General features: G+C 45.1%; 1 long non-coding RNA gene across 1 annotated transcript; it reads right to left on the bottom strand.

The window, feature by feature from the left end:
• Positions 1 to 1,524: 1,524 nt before the first annotated feature.
• LOC111819911 (uncharacterized) lies at positions 1,525 to 7,568 on the bottom strand. Its single transcript, XR_002823467.1, has 3 exons — positions 7,523 to 7,568; positions 3,777 to 3,839; positions 1,525 to 2,063 (listed from the first exon to the last, which is right to left on the bottom strand). It is a non-coding gene; the product is annotated as an uncharacterized LOC111819911 (long non-coding RNA).
• Between the last annotated feature and the right edge of the window lie 4,025 nt (positions 7,569 to 11,593).

Below are 11,593 nucleotides of genomic sequence, written 5' to 3'. Positions count from 1 at the left end.
ACTAATATGGACTAGGAAGAAAGGTCTGGCAATCTAGTTCTGAAAATCAGCCAACGAAAACCTTGTGAATCACAACGGTCTGATCTGCAGCTCATCGTGAGGATGGTGCGAGACTGCGCGGCATTTCTTTCCCTTGTGCAAGGGGTTGCCATGAGTTGGGGCCGACTGAATGGCAGCTGACAACAACAACCTAAGTGCCATATGCCTTGAAAGGGAAGAGAGACCGCAGGCCACTGGGTAGAGCCTGAGCAGGGCCTTAAACTGCATGAGACTACAGAGACTGGAGAAACCCCGAGAGTATGGTCCCTGGACACCCTTTTAACTCAGTAATGAAGTCACTCCTGAGGCTCACGCTTCAGCCAAAGATTAGACAGGCCCATAAAACAAAACAAGACTAAATGGGCACACCAGCTCAGGGGCAAGGCGAGAAGGCAGGAGGAGACAGGAAAGCAGGCAATAGGGAACCCAAGGGGAAAGTGTTGACATGTCCTCGCGTTGGCAACCAATGTCACAAAACAATATGTGTATCAATTGTTTAATGAAAAACTAATTTGCTCTGTAAACCTTTATCTAAAGAACAATAAAAAATGATTTAAAAAAAAAAAAGTGTGACACTTAGGTAGAACAAAGCAGGGAGGCCATTCTTTCTGAGAGAAATCGGATGTTCAAAGGCAAGTGTTCAAAGACCCAGGTTGTGGAGCCAGCTTTGCCTTTCTGGCTCCGCTACTAACAAAATGTGTGACCTGAAGCAAGTCTTGAGGCCTCAGTTTCCTCCTCCGCAAAATGAGGACGTGGAACGAGTGAGCTTTAACATGTCCTTCAACCTCTACATTCCACACTTTCAAGAGTAAAGCCTACAGGCCTGGTGCTAGAATAGTTTTAATGGAGAGTTAAAAACAGTAATAATTACAGGACTCCCAGGCACAATGGTATTATAACTTCATGCTTTAAGGACGCCTCTGCTCCAAATGGAGCCCTGGCAGTGCAGTGGTTAAGAGCTTGGCTGCTAACCAAAAGGTCAGCAGTTCGAATCCACCAGTTGCTCCTTAGAAACCCTATTGGGTGGTTCTGTCCTAGAGGGTCGCTATGAGTCAGAATCCACTCAAAGGCAACAGGTTTGGTTTGGTTTGGTTTGGTTTCTTCTCCAAACACTTAACCCCAAACCCAAACCAAACCTGTTGCCATTGAGTCAATCCTATAACAGTAAGAGTAATAGACAAAATACTAAAATAGTTTAAAAGTCATAACGTTGCTCAAAAAAGATCAACATCTCTAAGAACCAGACAGCAGAAACACAATGCTAAACACAGGGATGACTCTGAGGGGTTGTTAGGCTCCGGGTCAGGAAGCAGAGGTGACCAGGAGTTTTCTCCTGGTGAAATTGGGGAGATCGCATGAGGAGGTGTCCCTGAGCCGCCTGAGGACCCAAGCATCAGGGATGAAAAAAGCTCTAAAAAACTCCCACCAGGCCTGAGGCTTATACAAAGCTCCTTACCTTCTTCAAATACCATTTAGTCTGCTGTCAATAAGAGTTTACTTGTTTTTAAAAAATTCCAGATACCGGCATTATCTGGAAACTTTTCACAGGTTTATTTATAACATTATAAAGTTGAACGGCTGACAGTTGTTCCCTGACACATTCTGACTTGCATTAATGCTTTACATTCCCACATTGATATTAAAAATTCACATACAAATGAAAATGGAAAAACTGCCAGTATTTTATTCCTCCCCCTGTTTTTCCATTTGCAATCACATACTTAGATACCTTTAGGCCCCATGGAAAAAGAATATCTAACATTCAGACCTGCTAATGACAGGAAGAAATGGGGAAAAAAAAGTTTTTAGGGTGAAATGTTTCCCATCAGAGTAGATTGTAAATTAAGCTCATTCCCCACGTAAGCGGTGTACTAGCTGGATGTCTTTTGGCGTGTTTCACGTTTGACATGGACAGCACACAGGTTGAGGTCTTCAGAAAGTCCAACCAGATAGGCCTCATTTGCCTCCTGCACTCTGGAATGGAGATCTGTTTTGAAGTCCTAAGCAATTTCTGGCACCAGATGCTGGAAGGAAAGTTTGTGAACAGTTCAGAGGGCTTCGGATAATATCTAATTTCAAGAGTGCCCCAGTGTCAGGTCTGCAACAATGTGGTTTCTTCACCTGTCCAGTAGAGGGCGCAGTCTTTTGAGCGGCTTTGGTAGCCAATTGCTTCCACGGTGCTAATCAGAGGCGTAACTAGGGTACGGTAGGTATGTCGGGTATTGCACTAGCCCCGGGCGCGTGGAGCCCCTGAGCAGTTTCTATTAACCCATTTCAGCCAGCAGCGTGTCTACGGAAAATGGCGCCTATGGCAAGCACTGAAACTGTGCCCCTGTCCAAACATCTGAGGCCCCTCTTTTAGAAAACTTTGCCATAATGTCAGCTCAAAAATACAAGTCAAGCTCGTTAATCTTTTAATTAACACATTACCATGCTTGAGGAAGGACGTAGGGCCGTACTGGGTTAACAGAAGCTGTTCGGTGGCGCCACGTGCCCAGGGAAGGTGCAATATCCTAGATACGCCACTGTTTACCGCTGGTCGATTTAGTGGGCAGTTGGCTTTGTATAAAGGAGCCCTGGTGGCACAGTGGTTAAGCGCTTGGCTGCTAACCAAAAGGTCAGCGTTCTAACCCACCAGGCGCCCTTCGGGAGAAAGATGTGGCAGTCTGCTTCAGAAAAGATTACAGCCTTGGAAACCCTACGGGGCAGTTCTACTATGTCCTATAGGGTTGTTATGAGTTGGAATCGACTGGATAGCAATGGGTTTGGTATGAGTTTTGGCTTTGTATGAGCCATGGTATAGAGACCTTTCAGCTGGAGCTTGATGAGGTAGATTAATATCGACTTTAAAAAAAATTTATTATTTATTCAGCAAATATTTTAAGCATCTACAATGTCGCAGGTGCTGTTTTAGGTGCTGAGGATACAATAATAAAACAAAGTGACTGCCCTAATGGAGCTTTAAAGAAAAAAAAAAAAGTCACTTGCCATAAGTCAATTCTGATTCATCTGACTCATAGCAACCCCATGTGTTTCAGAGTAGAACTGTGTTCCATTGGGTTTTCAATGGCTGTGACATTTCTAAAGTAGATCGCCAAGCCTTTCTTCCAAGGCACCTCTGGGTAGATTCAAACTGCTAATCTTTCAGTTAGTAGCCAAGCATATAAACATTTTGTGTCACCCGGGGATATCCTAGTGAATAAGATAATTTTTTTTTTAATTATGTAATATGATGCCTAGTAGTGACAAGTGCTATGAAGAAATGTTTAGGATCCTCAAAGATTTAAAGACATGACTAACCACTTATTTTAAAAAATAAGAAATTATGGTACAACAAATAGGCAAGATAAAACAAAGGCTGTTGATACAACAAAGAACCAATTAGAAATTCTGGGGGGAAAAAGTATAGGCATTGAAATATGTAAACTCCAAACAGTACTGGATAAACTCTATGGAGTCATAGTGGAGAAGAGACTCATTCATGAGAAGACAATACTGAAGAATACACCCACAATGCCATAAAGAGACATAAAATATATTTTTTAATACACAAAAGAGCAGTTAAGAGGTATGGAAGATAGTCCGACAGGTACCAACATGCAGCTAAAAAGAATTTCAGAAGAGAAGAACAGAGAGAACGAGAGAAGTGATGTTCAAAGAGATAATTAATACCTAAAGCTTTTCAGTATTAAAGCTATAAATTCCCAACACTTAGAACTGTAGATATGAATACATACGAACTTGTATCTTCACTACGATGAATCTAGGTGTCCACACATTATAGTGAAACTGCAAGATGCCTAACGGTAAAGAAAAAAAATCTTACCACAGAGAATAAGAAAAATTACATACAAAAGGGAAACAAAAACCAAACTGATGGTTGAGCTCTCATAGCAACAGCTGCCATAAAACATGAGAGTAACTCCTGCAAAGAGCCAATACAGAATTGTATACCCAATTAAACTACCGCATTTTTACGCAAATAACGTATGCCAACTGGGCCCTCCCCCGTGAGGTATTTTCGTAAGCACACTATGCTGATTTTTTTACAGCAACACGTAACTACAAAACCAAGCTTGTGTAGAAATGTTAGTATCAGACATGATGGAATTTAAGGCAAGAGATATTAATAGGGATAAAGAAGGATTCTTCATAATGATGAAAGGAACTGTCCACCAAAAAGATCTTCATAAAATTATATATGATAATATAGTCTTGAAATACATAAAGAAAAAATTAACAGAATTATGAAAAGAAGTTGGCAAATTCATACTCATAATGGTAGATTTTAATAAATCTTGATTATAAACTGATAGATTAAGCAAACAAAATAGTAGTAATGATACAGATTTGCTCAACATAAGTAACAAGTCTTATCTAACAGATATATAGAAAACCCTGCACATACAAAAATATAACAAAATAGATAATATAAATTCTTCTTAAGCTCACATATTAAGTAAAAAAGGGAATTTTAACAATTTCAAAATAATCTCATACAGACCAAGTCCTTGGACCATAGCCAATTGCCATTGAGTTGACTCTGACTCACGGAGACCTCATGGGTGTCAGAGTAGAACTGTGCTCCATAGGATTTTCAGTGGCTGACTTTTCAGAAGTAGGTCACCAGGGCTTTCTTCTGAGGTGCCTCTGGGTGAACTCAAACCTCCAACCTTTTGTGTGTTACCATTTGCATCGCCCAAGGCGTACCCTTGGACCATAATGCTATAAAATTAGAAATCACTTATAATTGATTTTTTAAAATGCCTAAATAATTTAAGGATTAAAGAGGAATTCACAATGGAAATTATAAAAATTAGAATTAAACAACAACAGAAGCACTACATATCCAAGTAATAATAATAATAATAGCTACAATGTGTTGCTTCTAGCTATGAACCAGGCATTGCATTAAGGGCTTCCCAAGCAGTAACTCTCTCGGCCTTCAAAGTCAGATTATGAAATAGGTATTGTTAGCCACTTTGTAAGGATGAGAAAACTTTTTGGTGGAACAAGGTAACCATGCATAGCAGGATAATGGGTCTGTATGAAGGTAGGGAGCCAATGAAGCAAGAAGGGAGGTGTAGGTAGAATTTTACTGATGCTTGGGGATAAGAATAGGGGGCTTATGCCAAGTACAAATAACAGTTTGATGGACAGAAGGTGCACCACATTCTAATTTGGAAGTATTTCATGCTGGTGATTACCTTTGCCCTACTTACCTCTCCCCACAGATCTGCCACCTCTCCCTGAGGTCCAGGCTGAGCTTGTCTCATTTTAAATAACACAATAGCAACAACACCTGCCCAGTTTTTAGCCAGAACTGAGTTTTCACACTGTAAATAAAGAAGTGTTCATGGGAACCACACACTTAGATTTGAAGTTCCCAACCCTGTCTGGGGAGATTTCAAACACATCAATGTGTCCCCAAAAAACATATGTTTAAGTCCTAACCCCCAGTACCTGCAAATGTGACCTTACTTGGAGATAGGGTCTTTGCAGATGGAATTAGTTAAGCTAACAAGAGGTCATACTGGAGTATAAAAACAAACACATTGCAGTCAAGTCGATTCCGACTCAGTGACCCTATTGGACAGAGTAGAACTGCCCCAGAGGGTTTCCAAGAAGCTCCTGGTGGATTCAAACTGCCAACCTTTTGGTTAGCAGCCAAGCTCTTTAACCACTACGCCACCTGGGCTCCATACTGGAGTATGGTAGGCCCTGATCCAATATGACCGGCATCCTTATAAAAAGAGGAGAAGAGACACGTAGGGAGAACACCATGTGACGAGACACAGAGGGAGACTCCCATGTGAAGACGGAGCAGAGACTGGAGTGATGCTGCCACAAGCCAAGGAACAGCCGTGACTACCACAGCTGGAAGAGAGAAGGAAGTATCTTCTAGAAACTTCTGAGGGAGCACGGCCAGGCTGACACCTGGATTTCAGACTTCTGGCCTCCCGAATTGTGAGGCAATAAATTTCTTTTAAGCCATCCACTTTGTGGTAGTCTGTTACTGTGGCCCTAGGGAACTAATACCTCCCCCCATCACGCAAAGATTTGTATTCACTTGATCTGGGGTGCTGGCTGGGCAACTGGATTTTTTGACTCTATTGCACAACCAGGGTTGAGAACCACAGGATTGGAATGGGCGAGACGAAGGGAAACACTGCACCAGCCACCTGAATTTTGGAACAAGACCCTGTCAGGCCCTCCCAACAGCCAGGACAAGTACTCTGGCAAACCTCAGGGCCTGCTGTTCTGACAGCTTTGAGAGCTGGTTCCCATTTCTTGGAGGAAGAGTGTAGCACTGGGTATTTGTCAGCAAAAATAACAATTTTCCAGGAATGGAGGAGGTGAGCTTTCTCTTACCTTGACATTGATAAAATTAAAAGCTAGCCACCTGGTATTAGGAGTAGGGTAAGGAGGCAGTTCCTCGTGCACATGGCCTCTCGTGGAAATCACCTAGATAACATACATTTTCTGCTAAATCTCCTTCCCTTGGGTCTAGAAAGCACTTCTCTGCCAGCTCTTCTCTCTCTCAATCTTTCTCTCCCCTCCTCCTCCTCTTCTTCCCCCTCTATCCTCTCCCTCCTCCTCCCTTTTCCCTATCTTTTGCCTTCCCCCCTCCTCTTCCTCCTTCCCCTCTTCCTTTTCCCCCTCCTCTGTCCCTGCTGTTGTTGCTGTGTGCCTTCTAGTCAATTCCAATTCATATCGACTCTATAGGACAGAGTAGAACTGCTCCATACGGTTTCCTTTATGGGAGCAGATCACCAGGTCTTTTCTCCCGTGGAGCTGCTGGTAGGTTCAAACCATTGACCTTAATCCTTCGGTTAGCAGCCAAGCGCTTAACCATTGCACCACCAGGGCTCCTGTCCTCTAAATCATGGTTCAGGCCCCACTCCCAGCCTCACTGCTGCCCCAGCTGAGCAACCCCAGGCATCTGGCCCATACCCTTGCACCCCCTGCCTCCCACACAAGACCCATCACCCCACACTGACCCTCCCAAACTCTGCCAGTTCGGTGTCCTGGCTGGTCATTTCCTCGGCCCCTACCCAGGCTAACATCTGAGTTTACAGCAAGCCGTTCGTCGACCACCCTGCCCTGGCAGCTCCTCTCACCAGACCTTCTCACAGAAGAGGGAATTGTCTTCCTAAGCCACCTTGTGCTGACTGAATCATCTTCCTGTGATCGTGACTCCCAGTTGCTTATTACATAAAACTCAACCTCCTTAGCAGAAGCTTCCAGTCTTCTTTTAGCCTTACATCACCCTTCCTTCCACCATCACCTATAGTTCCTGGGCTGGGCTCTCCACCACACACACACACACACACACACACACACACACACACACACACACATACACACACACGAGGTTACCAGTCCCCCTTCCCTTCTCTCACCCAAACCCATTTCCTCCTCAGCTCCTTCTCGAATCCCATCGTGTCCTTCCATCCCATCCACTCCAGCTTCCTGCACTCACCACAGCTAGGTCCTCAGAGTGCTCCTAGATCACAGGCTGTCTGCCAAGCTTGCTTTCTGCTCTCTTTCTCCTGGTCCCCTAACAGGAAGCAGAAACAGAGAATGGGAGATGACTGCCCACTTGGTCACTGGTCTTCTGTCCCCCAAATTAACACCCCGTCTCTACCCAGTAGCCCAAACTTGAAACCTTGGCATTGTCATCCTCAACTCAGCCTCCCCAGATCCAAGCTGTTGGCAGATCTTGTCAGTTCTTCTCTCTGGTCCTCCATACCCATCCCTTTGCAGCCTCCCCACTCCCACTGCTGCCAATTTAGCCTAAGACTCATCCTCTCACTTGGCTAACTTGTTCCCCCACAACACCCTCAGCATCCTGTCACTTGATGCCATGCAGGACTGTTAGAAAATCATCCCCAGAACCTGCTGTGAAGGTGTCCCTACCCACCTCTCTCTCTAAAGCCTTTAGTAGTATCCCTTACCCAGGGGGCTGGGCATTCCCAGACTCTCCTCCAGCTGGTCTCTGACCACCTCAGCAGTCCTACTTCCTGTGCACAGAAGCCCTCTCCCAGGGACTCCCCAAGCTCGGCAGGCACAGGCTTGCCTCTGGGCTGTTGCTTATGCTGGTTCCTCTACCTAGAATGCCTTCTTCTCTTTCTCTCTATTGGGTGTGTTGATCTGGGTCTTCCTTGGAGACCCAGACCAAGGCCATCTCCTCCAGTAAGGCTTCCTGGAACCCCAAGCATCAGTGTGCTGCCTTCTCCTGACCACTGTGGCCCTTGGTATCTGGAGCACTCCTTCACTTGAAGCATCACTGCCTGGAGAGTCTAAACCGTCTTTCTGTGCACATGCCCTGTCTTCACACACACGGTCAGTCCCTCACAGGCAGGGGCTGTGTCTGCAGAAGCGCTGGATCCCAGCAGCCAGCACTGGGCTGCACACAACAACTTCCTACAGGACCCTGCTGATGATATTCAAGGGATTTCTCTCCAACAACCTACTGCCTCATTCTCCTTTTGAAAAGTGTTCTTCAGAAGACTGGAAGCCTGCTCCCTATCATGAGGTGCCACAGCAAGGGAGACACTGACATGAGAGCAAAACACGCCTCTTCTCCTTCATCCTTGCATTAAAAATAATTGACACAAGGCCAATCCCCAAAGTGTGAAGATAATTCACAACCCCGCTTTCCCATTTCTCCATCTCTGACACCAGCCACCCACATGGCATTTTCTCCCTCTCTGACTCTAACCACCCAGAGTTTGGTCTTTACAAAACGACTGCCCGCACAGCCTTCTTCTGTCCACCAGTCACCCAAGGCTGGAGTCTTCACAAATTAGGACTCCACTGAACATGCATGACTGAGTCCATCATGCCGCCTTCCCTTTTCTTGAAGTTAGTTCTCACCAGGTGTGGTCCTTGGATTCCACCTTGTTATGGATTGAATTGTGTCTCCCAAAAATGTGTGTCAAATTGGCTAGGCTATGGTTCCCAGTATTGTGTGATTGTCCATTTTGTAATCTGTTGTGATTATCCTATGTGTTGTAAATCCTACCTCTGAGATGTTAATGAGACAGGATTAGAGGCAGTTATGCTAATGAGGCAGGACTCAATCTACAAGATTAGCTTGTATCTTGAGTCAATCTCTTTTGAGATATAAAAGAGAGAAGCAAGCAGAGAGACAGAGGGATCTCATACCACCAAGAAAACAGTGCCAGGAGCAGAGTGCATCCTTTGGACCCAGGGTTTCTGTGCTGAGAAGCTCCTAGACCAGGGGAAGATTGATGACAAGGACCTTCTCCTAGAACTGAAAGAGAGAGAAAGCCTTCCACTAGAGCTGGCACCCTGAATTTGCACTTGTAGCCTCCTAAACTGTGAGATAATAAATTTCTCTTTGTTAAAGCCATCCACTTGTGGTATTGCTGTTATAGCAGCACTAGATGACTAAGACAGAATCTGGTACTGAGAGTGAACTGCTGCTCTGACAGATACCTAAATTGTGAAAGTGGTTTTGAAACTGTGAATGGATAGAGGCAGGAAGAGTTTTAAAGTGCCTAATAGTAAAAGCCTAGATTTCCTAGAAGAGACTGTTGGCAGAATTATGGACATCAAGGACAATTCTGGCAAGGACTCAGAAGGAAACGAGGAGAGCTGTTACACTGAGACAGTGTAGATGGCAAGAAGCAGCAGTACAGAAACGGCAGCGGCAGAACTTGGAGACCAGCGTGAGACAGCACTGGAGTCGACCCACAGAGCAAAAGAGCTGAGTACCTTTGTGCAGGAGGCTTCCTGGCAGAGTATATCTGGGGACTTACTGGTGGAGCTAAAAATCTTTGGAACACTTACCCCAGCGGGGCAGATGCGGGCAGTGAGGCCCCAGGGGCCGAGAGGCCAAGGAAACAGGAAGCAGAAGTTGAAGAGACACAGAACACAGGAAGCAGAGCTGCCTCAGTCTCAAAGATTAGGGCCACTATCTCTGGGGTCTTAAAGGGTGGAATCATGGCCTCCGGGGTTTCAAAGATTGGTGCCACAGACTCCTAGGTTTCAAAGAGTCAGATCTTCACCAACTCAGTCTGGAGTATGGGGCGGCCGTTCATGAATGCCAGTGGGATGGGGCCGGATCCACTGCCCAAAGCTGAGGTGGCAGGGCTTCCATGCCCAAGGGGCAGAAGAACAGAGACTTCCGGGTCCAAGGGGATAGGGTCACCACTCAGATCGACTAGGAGAATTGGACCGCCCAAAGCCGAGCGAGCAGAGTTGTTCTTCCAGTGAGCCTGGAAGGCGGAGCTGAAGCCCAGGGCTGAGGGGCCTTCACCCAGAATCCGGAGAGTGTGGCCAATACCCAGGGTCTGGAGGGCAGGGCCATTGCCTAAATGGTCTCAGAGAACAGAGGATTATTTTCAAGCTTTGAGAGCCAATGTAATGTGTTCTACTGACTTGCTTGATGGCTATTATTCCGTCTTTCTCTCCAATTTCTCCCATTTGTAATGTAAATGTCTAGCTTGTGCCCGTTCCACTATTGTACTTTGGAAGCAGATAACTTGTATTCTAGATTTCATAGTTGAAGAGGAATTTTTGGATTTTGGACTTGGAGTTTATTTAAGACTTTTTCTATGGTATGATGGGATGAATATGTTTTACATATGGCAAGAATATGAATTCTTGGGAGCCAAAGGATAGAAGGTCATGGATTGAATTTTGTCCCCTCAAAATATGTGTCAACTTGGCTAGGCCATGATTCCCAGTATTGTGTGATTGTCCACCATTTTGTAATCTGTTGTGATTATCCTATGTGTTGTAAATCCTACCTCCATAACGTTAATGAGGCAGGAGTAGAGGCAGTTATGCTAATGAGGCAGGACTCAATCTACAAGATTCTGTTGTATCTTGAGTCAATTGCTTTTGAGATATAAAAGAGAGAAGCGAGAAGAGAGACAGGGGGACCTCACACCACCCGCAAAGCAGCACCAGGAGAAGATTGCATCCTTTGGACCTGGGGTTTCCGTGCTGAGAAGCTCCTAGACCAGGGGAAGATTGATGACAAGGACCTTCCCCCAGAGTCAACAGAAATAGAAAGACTTCCCCTAGAGCTGGCACCCTGAATTTGGACTTGTAGCCTCCTAAACTGTGAGAGAATAAACTTTTCTTTGTTAAAACCATCCATTTATGGTATTTCTGTTATAGCAGCACTAGATAACTAAGATACACCTCATTTGCACACATGTAAGTGTTGCCTGGCTGTTCTGGAAAAACAGACCCTTGGATTGCTAGGGAAATCCAAGGGCTGTTTTCAGAAACCAGAGACAAAAGGTCTTCACACTAGAGAGGGCCATTTGTCCTCTGAGCTCAGTGCTGAGCATAACAGAGCATCCACTGGAAAGAAATATCAGACAGATGTCCCATGCTTGAGGGCTTGTTTCCAAGATGAAATGGAAGTCCTAGATGGACCACACCTTTCTTCTGAGAAAGGAGACAATATCATGAGGCCAGCTTTGGGATCAGGTGAAAGCCATCTAAATACCAGTCCAATCCATCGCTGCCTGAAGACCCTCAGAAGTCACCTGCCTCTCTGGACCTTAGC

The sequence above is a fragment of the Trichechus manatus genome, unplaced genomic scaffold (assembly GCF_000243295.1).
Source record: "Trichechus manatus latirostris isolate Lorelei unplaced genomic scaffold, TriManLat1.0 scaffold00021, whole genome shotgun sequence".
Lineage (NCBI taxonomy): Eukaryota > Metazoa > Chordata > Mammalia > Sirenia > Trichechidae > Trichechus > Trichechus manatus.
Note: the sequence above shows the minus strand (reverse complement) of the source record. Positions and strands in the feature narration are given on the sequence as shown.